General features: G+C 34.6%; 1 pseudogene; it reads right to left on the bottom strand.

Moving 5' to 3' along the window:
- Positions 1-509: 509 nt before the first annotated feature.
- Positions 510-10,353, bottom strand: LOC136126883 (caspase-4-like; annotated as a pseudogene).
- Positions 10,354-15,276: the final 4,923 nt, after the last annotated feature.

Raw genomic sequence — 15,276 nt, 5'->3', positions numbered from 1 at the left:
TTCTGCCTTGCTCCTGCCTCCCTGTGCTTTCACCTGGAAACTTCCTCGAGATAGTAAGTTGAGGTAATTGTAGGACTCATCCTTGTTTATTTCACATTTCTCAGAGATCAATATCCTTCATTACCTGATGTTCATTTCACTGAAAACTGTTGCTCATATTATATTTTGTTTATTTTTGTTTGTTTGTTTTAGATAGGAGTATAAATCTAGTCTCTATTAGGCCATCTTAGCTGGAAGCAGAAGTCTCTTACTCCTAGATTTTAGCAATAATTTTTACCTCAGGGTTTATGCACTGGAGACCTTAACCCTGAAGAATTTTTTCTTCAATCCCCATTGAAACCTGATTCTCTCAGTCTTCTGAGATTCTCATCCCAAATTCTTGTCCCTTAAGGCTTTACCTCAGATTCTTTTTCACTCATTTCCCACTCCCTGCCATCTCTCTTCCATTGGCCGGTAAATAAATATTATGCCAGTCAAAAACACACAAAAATTGTCCCATGCTACCAAACTTACAATTTACAGATGACCGCATCTGACATAGAACTTTTCCCGTATTCTTTCTCAAAGAACCCCATTATTCTTTTCCCTAGAAGTTGGAAATTACATATTTTTTTAACAATGAGATATTTACTAGTTGTACCTCCTATTAGAATATTAGCAGGAACGCATCTGTCTTTTTTCCTGCTTTATCTGCATCAGATAGTTCTAGTTCTTATCTATAAAGGAAATAAATATATACCAAAAATAAATTTTTATACAAAAGATGTCCCATAATCAAATATTTAAGTAAATACTGTTTCATACCACATGTGATCTTAATAAATTATATTTTTCTCTACAATATTCTTTATCTCTTTCTTATAAGATTTTTAATATTTTGAATAGAGAAGTTCAACATGTATCAACTTTCTTCATCTACCAGAGCTTAGTAATTTAGAATAATTAAAAAAGCAAGGTGTGTCACAGTGAGAATAATACTCTGTCATTGGTATAAAATATGAGGATGAGTTGTTATACACGTTTGTTTTGGATTGTATGAATAAATACACAGCATGTCAGATAATATGGTACTTACCATCACAAATATTTCTGTCAGATAACACCAAGAATATTTTTGAACATAATTTGAGTTGTGATATGAAAAGAGAACAACTTGCACTTCTCCAGGAGACATTATCTGTGCATAAAGGAAATTATAAATCCTGTGTTACAACATTTATCCCTTAAATAGTGTCATAGATTGTGAATATCTCTAGACAGACTTAAGCAAGTAGGAAAAATAAAGACAGATTTCTGGGCTGGCTTTATATGTAAAGTAACATAGTGTACTTTGAACCACAGAAGACATCATGCAAGGATTATAGCATAGATGAGGGAATAAAGTTATATGGTTTAAAATGTAAAACTGATAGGTTTAAATTGATACTATAGATCATATTTTCTAATAAATATTCTCTCACCTAATCTTGAAAATTTTCTCAATTCAGAACAGCTACAAATTGATAGAGCAGTTATTGAACCTATGTCTATTTGGCTCAAAAGATGATTCAATACAACACCACTGATGCCCTCTTTAGATAACAGGCCACCCAGCAGGTAACCCTGAGGGTGGTTTCTCTTAATTAACAGTGTTTTTTCCAATTCCTAGAACAGTCACAGAGACTGCTTTTCTAAGTCTGCTATATTCTGTTTTTTTAGTAGCTCATTCCTGGACATAAAAGTCTACATGTTTCTGACTTTGGAATCATCCAAGGTTCTAAATAATATAGTCTCTCTATTGTTTTTGTTGGTTTAGCTAAAACGGTCTTAACTTCAGAGTTAACTGACTTGAATTCAAATCTAGCAAAATACTACCACTGTTTATTCAGGCAATTTATACGATTTTTGTGAACTTAAAACTTCCTTATATAAGAATGAAACAACAGAGTTTATCTGACAGAAATGTACTAAATATTACATAAGAATATACCTATATCTATCTAGCTAGCTAGCTAATACATGAATACATATAAATATATAGGTATAAAATAATTAGATAAATAAAATAATATATATTAAGAATAAGCTTTTACTTGAGCATTTTAGAAATTCTGCCTGTTTTTGTCCAGACCTGGAAATTCTCTTCTCTCTATTATACTATCTTCTTTTTCAAATTATATCACCTTAAATATGATGGACTTTGGACCCTCTAAAACTCTAAACTCTTTTTTATCCCTAGTTTGCAATTTCGCTTTACCAGGTGCTACTAATTATGATGATCTTTTAACAATATTTTATAACTGTATTTCTTATTTTCCAAACTAGAAAATACACTTTCTGAAAAGGAGATCACCTCATTTTTCTCTTTTAAAAATCTCCTCAGTAGTAAAAACAATATTATTATGCAAATTAGATTCACTGAACCAATACTGTTGTATGTCTAGTGACTGATCATTTACTCAGAGCATAAAGAAGGCTGACATATGTGTAGATGTAGAGGCAGAAAGAGACTGGATGACCATTAAGAAGCTATAAAAAAGGCTTCAGAAACTTAGATGGGCTCTCTGTTCCTTTAAAGATGCCTTCCAACGACTTTTATCCTATGTTCTTTCCTGGGATAATGAGCCAAGTCATGTAGGCAAGCAGGCCTTATCTCCATAAATCCTTGACTACAAATAAAAGATACATACATGGGGTTAAGGAGCAGAAAGCAATAAAAACCTTCTCCACATGAGTCTTGTGGTCACCATCATCCTTCAGCTTTCTGGAGACTCTATGGAGCTGCCTGCTAAGGCTGCTGGGAATCACTAATCCACAGCTCTCCACTGTTTGCTGAGGGGACACCACCCTGTTATTCACTGACGAACCCATTTTAGCAATTCTTTGACAAGCAAATATTGATAAATAGGACACCTTTTTATGAAGGTGTTCCAATTAATTGCGTGCATGTGCACAAACACACAGTATATAGGCTTAACACAACTGTATCTCTACTGACATCTAACAAGATGTAGATGAATAGCAACTACCTTCTGGACCTGGAGGTACCTATGGATCGGGGCAGTAGTGGTGTAAAAAATACTATTGACTATTCCTAAGTAAAGTGAGCAGTTTTTGGTTTAGTGATAGTACAATAACAACAGTGCAAAGTCAAGGAAGGTAATATCTGCTCTATTCAACAATAGACAAAAGATACTAAAACAATCTTTTCATTCCCTTTTCTTTCCTATTGCTGCTCCTCTCTTCTAAGCTATTCCCCAAGTGAAATAATCATATTAAAGTCTGAAGTAAAATATTTATGAGAGAATGCAATACCATAATAATTTGTTTTAAGTGCCGGAGAGGGTGTGGAGAAAAGTGAACCCTCTTGCACTGTTGGTGGGAATGTAAATTGATACAGCCACTATGGAGGTTCCTTAAAAAACTAAAAATAGAATTACCATATGATCCAGCAATCCCACTACTGGGCATACACCCAGAGAAAACCATAATTCAAAAAGACACATGCTCCTCAATGTTCATTGCAGCACTATTTACAATAGCCAGGTCATGGAAGCAACCTAAATGCGCATCAACAGACGAATGGATAAAGAAGTTGTGATACCTATATACAATGGAATATTACCCAGCCATAAAAAGGAACAAAATTGAATCATTTGTTGAGACGTGGATGGATCTAGAGACTGTCATACAGAGTGAAGTAAGTCAGAAAGAGAAAAACAAGTATGATATATTAACGCATGTATGTGGAACCTAGAAAAATGGTACAGATGAACTGGTTTACAGGGCAGAAGTTGAGACACAGATGTCGAGAACAAACATATGTGGGGAAAACCACGGTGGGGTGGGGATGCTGGTGTGCTGAATTGGGCAATTGTGATTGACATGTATACACTGATGTGTATAAAATTAATGACTTATAAGAATCTGCAGTATAAAAAAACAAACAAACAAAAACAACTAATACTAGACTTTCTTTGGGTTATTTGTATGGAAATATGTTAACATAAATGTTTCAGACATTACATGAAATCTCTAAAAATCTTATATGTTCTGGTATAATGTTATAAGTCATAATTCTGGTTATTACTTTAAAATGTATATCTCAGAAATAACTAAGTTTCCTTGTCAATTTCATTATTACGAATCTTCACCAAATCTTTAACCGTGGTCATTTTTAAGTCTTCTGTCACTTACAGACAGTCCTGGGTGTACTCTGATACTTTTGCAAAAATGTTCCTATAAAAGTGTTTCATCTTCAAGGAATTCATGAAAAAGACTCTGACAAGTACAGGTTTCTGGTAACTGACTATACTGCTGAACTGAATGAATAAGCATTTTCAGAACTCTGATGGAAAACTGATGAATTCATAAAAGTGCTAACAAAAGATCAAGATTAAAAAAATTAATTACATGGGACTGTGTGAACTGCTGAGGATGATTATAATTTTTGTGACTTTCTGTTTGAATTAAAAAAAAAATCCCACAGAGACTCAGAGGCAAAAAATATACAAATCAATTATCACTGCAAAGTAAAGGAGCTGTCACAGTGGAGGATTACTGGACTGAATGTCAATATTATGGCATAGTATGAGTGTGCTTTGTGTTTGGTAATTGCAATCGTTGCTTTTTTTGTGGTCATCCATTTACAATGCTTGGTGTCAGTTTATCTCTTGTAAAAATAAAATACAGTGTGTATGTGTGAAAAAAATTTTGGTTTTGATTTATTGAGGTGTAATTTACATACAGTAAAATTCTCCCTTTTCAAGTGTACAGTTACTTAGTTTTTATAAATATATAAAGTCATGTAACTACCATTACAATCAAGATACAGCATAACCCTTACATCTTCAGCCCCTGACAATCATTCACTTGATTTTGTCCCTGTACTTTTGCCTTTTGCTTAATGCCATATAAATGTAATCATATAATATGTAGAACTTGAGGTGTGGCTTTTTCCATTTACTTAGCATTGTATTAAATTTTGTTCCCTCACCATCATGTGAAACACTTCTCAGTTAAGAAATCATCAAATTTGATTAGCAAATGTTGAAATTAAAGCCATTTTATGGCACAATTTTAATAATTCTATGTAAAGATAATTTAGAGTCAACATTAATATCATCATTTGCTGTAGTTCACTGAGAGTGGATGGCATTTATATTTAAGGTGTATACCAGTTTCTATTTGTCACCCTTAAGTATTCTTTCCAAAGATATCTATTTAGTATAATGGCACTAAAGTGAGGCACAAGGTCATTTTTCACTAGATATAAAACACACAGTAAAACCTTGCATGATACACACATCCCTGACCTCTGGATCCCATCAGAATTCATCACCTCTGCAGGTCTAGATGATGATGACCTTGGATTTATCCTTAAGATAAGAACAGTCTTGGTTGTTGAAAATTTGGGATATGGTATCATAAGATAGCACATCTGGCTTTTCATCGCTCTATGCATAGTCCCACAGATTCTATCCAGGCTGCCATGAGACATGAACACCAAAAATGTGCTGTCTGAGGACCTAAGTTCTGAGTGGGTAGCAAATGTCTTTAGGACTAACTACATGGTCTAAAAGAGATCCTTTAAACATCAGATAATAATGTCCACCCTTTCTAACAGTGATGCTTTGAGCAAGGGAAAGAATAAATGTAAAGTGCCTGGCAGTTTGCAGTGTCTGATGTATAGAAGGAGCTCAGAAGTGGCCGTTGCTATTGCTATTTTGTTGTTGTTGCTGTTTGAATCATATTATTATATTAATGCTGACAAATTTACATGATATGACATTTTCATTTTAACCATTCATAAGTGTAAAATTCTGTGGCATTAAATACAGTCACAATGTTATATGACATCACCATTATCTATACTAACACTTTTTTATCATCGCCAAGAAAATCTCTCTACCCATTAAACAATAACTCCCACTTATCCCCTTCTCCCAAACTCTGGTAACCTCTGTTCTACTTTCTTTCCCTATGAATTTGCATATTCTAAGTACAGCATATAAGTGGAATGAAATAATAGTTGTCCTTCAGTGTCTAATTTATTTTAGTAAACATAATGTTTTTAAGGCCCATTCATCTTGTAGCATATATCAAAATTTCATTTCTTTTTATGGCTGAATAATATTCCATTTATATTTATACCATATGTTGTTTATCCATTCATTTGTTGATGAACGCTTGGATTATTTCTACCTTTAGCTATTGTGAATAATGCTGCTGTGAATATTGGTGTACAAATTTAAATTAAAATTCCTGATTTCAATTTTTTTGAATATATATACCCAGAAGTGGAATAAAACTTCTTAATTTTGATGAAGTCTAGTTTATCTATACATATTTTTTTTATTGCCTGTTCTTCTGACGTGAAGTTGTTTCCAAATCCAATGTGATGAAGATTTTCTCCAATGTTTTGAGAGTTTTACAGTTTTAGCTGTTAAATTTACTTAGATTCATTTTTGAGTTAGTTTTATATATGGTATAAGGTAAGGGTCCAGCTTTATTCTTTTGCATGTGGTTTATCCAGTTTTCCCAGTACCATTTGTTGAAAGACTGTCCTTTCCACTTTGAATAGTCTTGGCACTCTTCTAGAAAATTAATTAACCATATATATGAGATTTATTTATGGTTTTTCTATTCTGTTCCATTGATCTATATCTGTATCCTTATGTCAGTACCATATTGTTTCAATTACTATAACATTATAGTACATTTTAAAGTTGGGAAGTATGAGTCCTCCAACTTTATTCTTTTGTTTCAAGAATTGCTTTGGCTATTTGGGGCCCCTTGCAATTCCATATGAATTTGAGGATTGTCTTTTCTATTTCTAAGAAAAAAAAAGGCTATTGGAATTCTGAGAGGAATTGTATTGCATCTGTAGATCACTTTGGGTAGTATTCATATCTTAACAATATTAAGTCATGAAGATGGGCTGTGTTTCCACTTACATAGACCTTCCTTAATTTCTTTTAGCATTTTTGTGTAGTTTTAAGTATACAAGTCTTCATCTCCTTGGTAGATTTATTCCTATGTATCTAATTATTTTTAGTGCTATTTTATAAGAAATTGCTTTCTTGATTTTCTTTTCGTATGTTCATTGCTGGTGGACAGAAACAAAACTAAATTTTGTGTGTGTTGATCTTGTACACTGCAACTTTGCTGAATTTATTAGTTCTAGTAGATTGTGAATTATTTAACATTTCCTATATTTAGGAGATGTCATCTGTGAATGAAGATAATTTTACCTCTTCATTTTCAGTTTGGGAGTCTTTTATTTATTTTTCTGTTTGATAGCTCAAGCTAGAACTTCCATTACAATGTTAAATAACAGCAGTGAAAGCTGTACCCTTCTATTGTTCCTGAGCTCAGTGGGAAAGCTTCCACTATTTCATCATTGAGTATGATGTTAGCTGTGGGTTTTCTATAAACATACTTTATCATGCTGAGAAATTTCCCCTTTATTTCTAGTTTTCTGAAGAGTTTTTATCATGGAAGGATGTTGGATTTTGTCGTATGTCATTTTCTGTATCAACTGAGATTACCATGTTTTCCCCATTCATTCCTTTAATATGGTGCATTTTACTGATTTATTATTTATATGTTGAAACACCCTTACTTCCCCAGGACAAATCACCACTGGTCAAGATGAATATCCTCTTAATATGCTGTTGGACTCTATTTAATAATGTTTTGTTAGGATTTTTACATCTATACTCACAAGGGATATTATTCTATAATTTTCTTATGATGACTTTATTTGGCTTTAGTATTAGAATAATTCTGGTCTCATAAAATATGTTAGGAAGTATTCTTTCCTCTTTAATTTTTTTGAGAAGTATTGGTGTTAATTCTCCTTTAAATGTTTGGTGGAATTCACCAGTGAAGACATCTGGCCTGAGACTTTTCTTTGCTGTGAGGTTTTTATTATTAATTCAATCTCCTTACTAGTATAGGTTTATTCTGAATTTCTTTATCTTCATGATTAGGTTTTATTAGGTTGTATGTTTCTAAGAATTTTTCCATTTCATCTAAATTATCCTGTTTGTTGGTATACAATTGTTCATATACTCTTTTATAATACTTCTTTTATCTCTATAAGGACAGAATTAATATCCCCACTTTCATTTCTGATTTTGTGTGTGTGTGTGTGTGTGTGGTACGCGGGCCTCCCATTGTTGTGGCCTCTCCCACTGTGGAGCACAGGCTCCGGACGTGCAGGCTCAGCAGCCATGGCTCACGGGCCTAGCCGCTTCACGGCATATGGGATCCTCCCGGACTGGGGCACGAACCTGCATCCCCTGCATCGGCAGGCAGACTCTCAACCACTGCGCCACCAGGGAAGCCCCAATTTCTGATTTTTTTATTTGAATATTCATTCTTTCTTTTTTCTGTCAGTTTAAAGTTTTGTCAATTTTGCTGATCTTTTCAAAGAACCAAGATTTTCATTGATTTTCTCCTTGTCTTTTTATTCTATTCAGTTATCACACTTTTCAGTTCCAAAATTTCTTTTTGATTCCTTTTTGTAATTTCTATCTTTTTATTGATATCCTCATTTTGTACATATATGTTATTCTTGTCTTTGCCCATATCTTCCTTTAGCTTTTTTGTGCATTTTTAAAACAGTTGTTTAAAGACTTTATCTAGTAAGTCTGGGCTTCCTCAGGGATATTTTTTTTCCATTTTTATTTTTGTTCTTTTTGAATAATTTGTGCTTCATTATTTCTTCATGTGCCTTGTGATATTTTGTTAAAAACTGGGTATTTGAATTTTATAAAGCAATGACACTTGAAATCATATTATTCTCTTACCCCAGGGTTTTCTGTTGTTGTTATTGATATTGTTGTTATTATTGTTACTATTATTTATTATTCATTATTTATTATTATTGTTTTTGTTTCAGTGTATCTCTGTACCAGAGCTCAGTCTGATATCTTAAGGTCTTATCCAGTATTTTTGATCCTGGGTACAAGTGGTGGCTTTTATTTTTGAACACTGAAGATATTCTCCACCTATTTCAGTCTACACTAACTTTCCCTCGTATTTTCAGTTGTTTTTGAGTGTCCAAAAATAATAAGTGTTCAAAAAATAATAACTGACTCCTTTAAGTCTCCTAGAAGCCATTTCAATACATGTGTATTGAATATATGGTATCCAGCTTCTGCACCCACTGCTCAGCAATCCAAAGCAGGAATGCACAGTCAGAACACAAAGCCCTGATATGTGGAGGACAAGGCTATTACTGCCCATTCTGGATCCAAGAAGTGGCACCATAAATGCATACCATGAGACTTGGGAGAGGGGTTAACCAATACTGCACTTAGAGTTGAAATGGACTGAAATTAGCAGAAATTTACCAGCGAGGTGTTCCCTGGAAGCTGCAAGTTTTCAAATAAACTCCAGAGTTCCAAAATAGTAACTTCAGAATGTTTCTGACAGGAGGAGAGATGGATTCTGGGCACTTCCTACTTCACTACCTCCCTGATGTCACTCACTTGGGCTGGTTATTTTTTACTTGCTGTCCTAAGATCCATTCTCTGCTCTTATCTTCCCTGTTTTGTGACTGTGGATCATACCCATTGGACTACTATTGTCAACAAATTTGAATTGTGATTGGCCAGTAGGATTCACTACCTGAGGAATGAAGGAAACTGGAGAGTAGTAGAAGACAGAAGTTAAGATATTCTACACTTCCACATACCTACATGCCCCAGTGTTAGCACAATTCTGTCAGTGGCTGTGTCCTCTATGACTGCAGTGCTTTCTGGATGAACCCCTTCCTCAGCTGTTACCACATCACCACAGTCTGGAACAAAGTGTGTGTGTGTGTGTGTGTGTGTGTGTGTGTGTGTGTGTGTGTGTATAATTCCTAACAAAAGTGAGCAGTTTTTGGTTTAATAATAATCAAATAACTACAATAATAATGACAATATTATGGCTAAAATACATACACACATGGGCACACAAATATGTATGTGTGATATATTTGTATATGTATGTATATACACTGCTCAAAGGAGGTATAGACAATTATAGACACCAGGTTTAACTTTTTAAAGTTTAAGAAAGCAAGCTCCAGGAAAGTAAATGAATGACCTCAAATTACAAAACTATTTAGTCATTAGAGCTATATGGGCATGTAGGTTTATTTGTACTGCACAGGGAAGGGACTCTTACCCTTGCTGTGAGATTCTTTTCCACATGCACACTGTAGTCTACATCCTCAAGCAGCCCTTTCACCTAAGTGATGTCACGATTGGACCCATTGTGCCTAGAAAGGTGGATAAACTCTGGGTTACAGATGATAAGGACTAGTACTCCTTCTCTCATATTGGATAAGTCTGCAGAATAAAGGCAAGTTAGATGCATTGCGTTTCTTCTCACATATCCACATCATAGTCAGAGTTACACTCGAAAAGATATGACAGCTACCTGATTGTCTGTTAGCTTTTCCCAGAACTATTTCTTCATTCTTCCCTACTAATGGATAGTAGAAGGAGTTTCTGAAATGAAACAGAGGCAATGGGGAAAAGATTCTAACTCAGGGTACGACAAAAAGAGCAAAATGTCAGAGTGGTAAGCAAGAACAGACATGAATTTTTTACTCAATGATTTTGTACAGTTTGCTAGAATATTTTCTCTCCTTGTTTCCCTCCTCTCTTCCATTTAGTCAAACCTTATCTAATATTCAATATTCATCTCAAATTTTTTGAACATTGAAGATATTCTCCACCTATATCAGTCTACACTAACTTTCATGTCCCTTATAGGGACATTATTTTTAATATCTATATATTAAAATATACATATTTTAGCATCTACATATAATGTATTGCATCATTATTATTTCATTATTGCATAGATAATATGTTTGGGGAGTAAAATTGCTTTACAATGTTGTGTTGGTTTCTGCTGTACAATGAAGTAAGTCAGCTATATGTATACCTATATCTCCTCCCTCTTGGACCTCCCTCTCCCCACCATCCCACCCATCTAGGTCATCACAGAGCACCGAGCTGAGCTCCCTGTGCTATACAGCAAGTTCCCACTAGCTATCTATTTTACACATGGTAGTATATTTATGTCAAACCTAATATTCCAATTCATCCCACCCTCCCCCTCTATGTCCACATGTCCATTCTCTATGTCTACATCTCTATTCCTGCCTTACAAATAGGTTCATCTGTACCATTTTCCTAGATTCCACACATATGCATGAAAATACCTACCTGTAATTGTATTTTAATTCCTATAGTGCCTTAAGACAGAATTAGAAAATATAATTTTCAGAACCTCTGCATATTTCGTATCTAGGGAAGCTTCCACTTCATTTTACCCTCCATTTCATTCATTGATCATCTTATCCTTCCAGCCTCTTTTTTTGTGTAGTTCCAGGAATTTTGCATGAGGACAAAAGCTTAAGTTTTCCTATGAGTTTTCTGCATTCTGACTCTGTTCTTCTAGCAAGAATTTCTGCAAAAGTTTTAAAAGACGTGGCATAGAGTTGTGATATCTAGTATATTGGCTCTCTCCTTGGTCCCAATATCCTAGAAATCATCACAGGGAAGGGGACTTATTCTCTTGAAAGAAAGAAGAAAACTTTGTAAGAAAATATCTTAGCTTTTAAGAGTTATAGTTTTGTCCAACATCTTGTTAACAGAGGTGAATTGTCAGGCAAGAGACAGCTCCTTTGTCAGGAAAGTTATCTGATTTTGAGATCTACACACAAGATTCAGAAATGCATGCATGTGACTCTTTGGTGAAGACTAGAAGGAAATGTGTCTGATAATAATAATCTATTGATCTACCTCAATTCTTGGAATTCACTAAGAATCTCCTTTAAGTCTAGTCTCTGATTCATAAGGATTGTCTGGCTTGTCCCCGAGAATAATAGGGGAAGTGACTTTTGTTTTGCATAGGCTCCTCCCTCTCTTCTCCCAGATTAAAAAAAAAGATCTGGGTTCTTTCTTCAATTGAACAATGGAGGAAATATTTTGTTTGTTTTGTTGTTGTAGCTGTTGTTTTCCTTTCCTTGCTTAATAGTGGAATAGGTGAGTGACAGGACAACATGAGGCCTACTGTGGTGTTGGTGACAGGATTGAGTAGAGGAAATGTCCTTGCTGAAGATCCAGAGCTCAGAACAAAGGTCAGTCTCCTGGAGCAAGTGTGTTCATGATGATCAGGAAGCCAGGTTCCAGCTGGAGAATATTGGTAATCATTTCTTCCCTGACTAGTCTTTAGCTTACTTTTGGGGGACATTGCACCCAAAAGTTCCAAATGAGCTTCCAAAGAAGGAAACAGAACTGGACAGAACAGGTCTTTTGGTTTCACTTACTATAATCCTAGAATAGAGTAATAAAACAATGAGATTAAGGTGTACTTGATGCTGAGTCACAAATAACAGTATTCCCATAGACATCTATTTTATCATTTTAGCATCATTTGATAGAAAACCCTGCTTGTTCAAGAATCACTATAGCTTAATAATCATAAGGATGAACTTTGGAAGCAGGCTTGAATATTCTTTCTACCATCTATTAGCCAAGTCAACATAGATTTCTTAATGTCTCTGTTCTTCAGTTTCCTCAGTTGAAAAGAGAGGACAAAAATAGCAGCTTCCTCATTAAATTTTTGTGAGTTAATATTGCTACATGAGAAATGCTTAGAGCAGTGCCTGCATATATTAAGTTTTATTTTAGTGTTAACATCATCATTATTATCTAGCTAATACAAATATAATGTGGACTCAGAAAACAATGGAATCATAATTAGATATTATATACACATGTGTAGTTCATATTGAATCACAAGGAAGCAATGTTCCCAACCTGACATTGCTCCTGCAGATTGAGGTGAGTTATTTAATCTAGAGTTCAGTACTGTCTTCGATTCCAGGGATTGTGAAACTGTCCTGGTGCTTTATCATAGGCTCCCTTTTTACTTTTTATCTCATTGTGATTTCATCCATTCCCATGATGTTAAACTGAGAGCTCCCAACTGTATGTCTCCAATTCTTCTGATGTCTAGATTTATGTAATCCACCATCTTTTTAACATCTGCTCTTGGATACATAATAGGCATCTTAAATTTAATGTATAAAAACTTTTGATATCTTCAATAATACTAGCTGATTTTCTCTCATTACTAGCTGATTTTCTCTCATTACTAGCTGATTTTCTCTCATTTCTCTCAGTACTCTCCACTCATTTGTCCAAGTTGAAAACCTAGAGATCTTTGACTCCACTAGTTCCCTCATCCTCTACCAATTCCATCCTCCTCCAGTATCCATTTTATTAGCATATCCTGTTAACTCTACCACCAAAATGCATCCTATTTATCAGTTCTTACCTTCTCACTGCTACCCTCCTATTCCCATAACCCATAGTCTACCATACAGATAATTGAAAGAGCCTGAAAACTTAACCTCTCTATATCTATTCTTATCCTACTATTTTCCACTGTCCCAATAGTGACCAGAAAAGGCTTCTGCCTTCAGTTCAATGTCTTTCAGAACAAAGATCCTACAAAAATACCAGTGTAAATATCCTCGAGTAAAACTTAGATCATAATCATAGACATCCATCAGACAATCTTACAGTCCCTTCTCTAAGGAGAAACAAGGTGTCAGAGATTTCTCTGTCTTCACAATTAAATATAATTGCCTTCTGAGCAATTATACTGACACTGAATGAAACACTCCAGTGGCTTCTCATCTTACTTAAAATAATATCCTTTTGACTCTAACATGCTATTTAAAGACCTATATGATCAAGTCCCTGGCTAAAATTTGAGTTTATTTCATTCTTGCCTAGCAACATATATAATTTTTATGTGTGTTTCTCAAACACCCCATGCCTGTTACTGCCTTGAGACCTTTGTACTTATTGTCCTCTATATTTATGGTTTCATTTCCCTAAATCTTTGTAAGACTGGGTTTTATTACTTATATCACTTGTATGACCTAACTGACTACTAATCCAGGAAGACTTTCAGTCATTTTCCATCCTAACCTATCCCCTTATCGTATTTTGTTTTTCTTTATAACTCTTTTCAACATCTGAAATGCTTCTTTTTAACTTCTAATGGCCACTCCCTCCCTACAACAGTCTAATATCCATATGTCTTATTTTTAAGTTACATATGCTCAAGATGAAAAATACTGTTTGTTAGTAGTTACTAAAAGTTTTTTTGAGAAAAATGAACCTGAACCAGGTTAAGAGTTGTGAGCTTTGGCCTCAGGAAAGTGGGAAGTCCATGTGTTTTAAGTTATGGAAAGACATTCTATTGAGTTCCTTATTTTGTACCTGTTAAGCTGACTATTGACATTAATATTTAGTATCTTTCATGAAGGAAAAACATTTGGGTATCTCACAGTGAAGACTATGAAAAACATTTCTAAGATTTCTAATTGTAAAAAAAAAAAAAGAATGTAGGGAAAAGAATAACAATTTGTTTATGCAGAAGGAGTGGCATGTTTGTCCTATTTTTTTGAAAAACATGAGTTGTATATTTTGGTAGGGGGAGGGAATGTTGCTAAAGAAATTGCTTAAAAGCATATCTAAATCAACTAGGTAGAGAAGAGGGGAGAGGGAAAGTTCTTCTACTTTCAAGAGCCTTCATGGACAACAAGGGCCTACTGTCAATGAACAAAGTAAAGTTCTTTGTCTTTTATTTACTTAGAGAGATTAGAATAAAGTCTTCCAAATGATTTCTGTAGGACGGAATTATTATTATCTAATATCCCCTTCAAACAGAGAGTAAGATATGTTCTAAACATGAAGCAGAGACCTGGAAGGTTTTTCAAGGACAAAACAAAGGAGAACAGAGAGAGCAGGCCAGCATGGTCTGTGGCACATGAATGGGTGCCTGAGGGTGAGTAAATATGAGGGTAAGAGCTCATGAGTCACTTATTAACTGGCAAGTGAATAAGAAAGCAGATATTAGGTACAGAGATACAAGGGTAAGTTGAGACATACCTTGAACAGAATTAAGGAATCTTACGTGAAGAAAATCCCAACTTGTAAGCAAGGGTAGAATCTTTCTTGCAGATTTGGCAATAAATATTTGTCTAGCATAGGACACTTTGAGAATCACAAAGTCACTCAAGTCATGAGTCTCAGCTATAGTTGTAACATTACCCTTTTTCCCTATTTTGGTCTCATCTTGGTTCAGCACCTTTTTAGTTAGTACGTCATCTGAGTTATTGTGTTCTCATATACTGAGTCAACAAATATTTTTATTTTCTCTGTTAGTCTATTATCTGGTGGAAGCACAGAAATGTTGAGACTTACA

Source organism: Phocoena phocoena, chromosome 8 (assembly GCF_963924675.1).
Source record: "Phocoena phocoena chromosome 8, mPhoPho1.1, whole genome shotgun sequence".
In the NCBI taxonomy this organism is placed as follows: Eukaryota; Metazoa; Chordata; class Mammalia; order Artiodactyla; family Phocoenidae; genus Phocoena; species Phocoena phocoena.
This window is presented reverse-complemented; position numbering and strand designations above follow the sequence as displayed.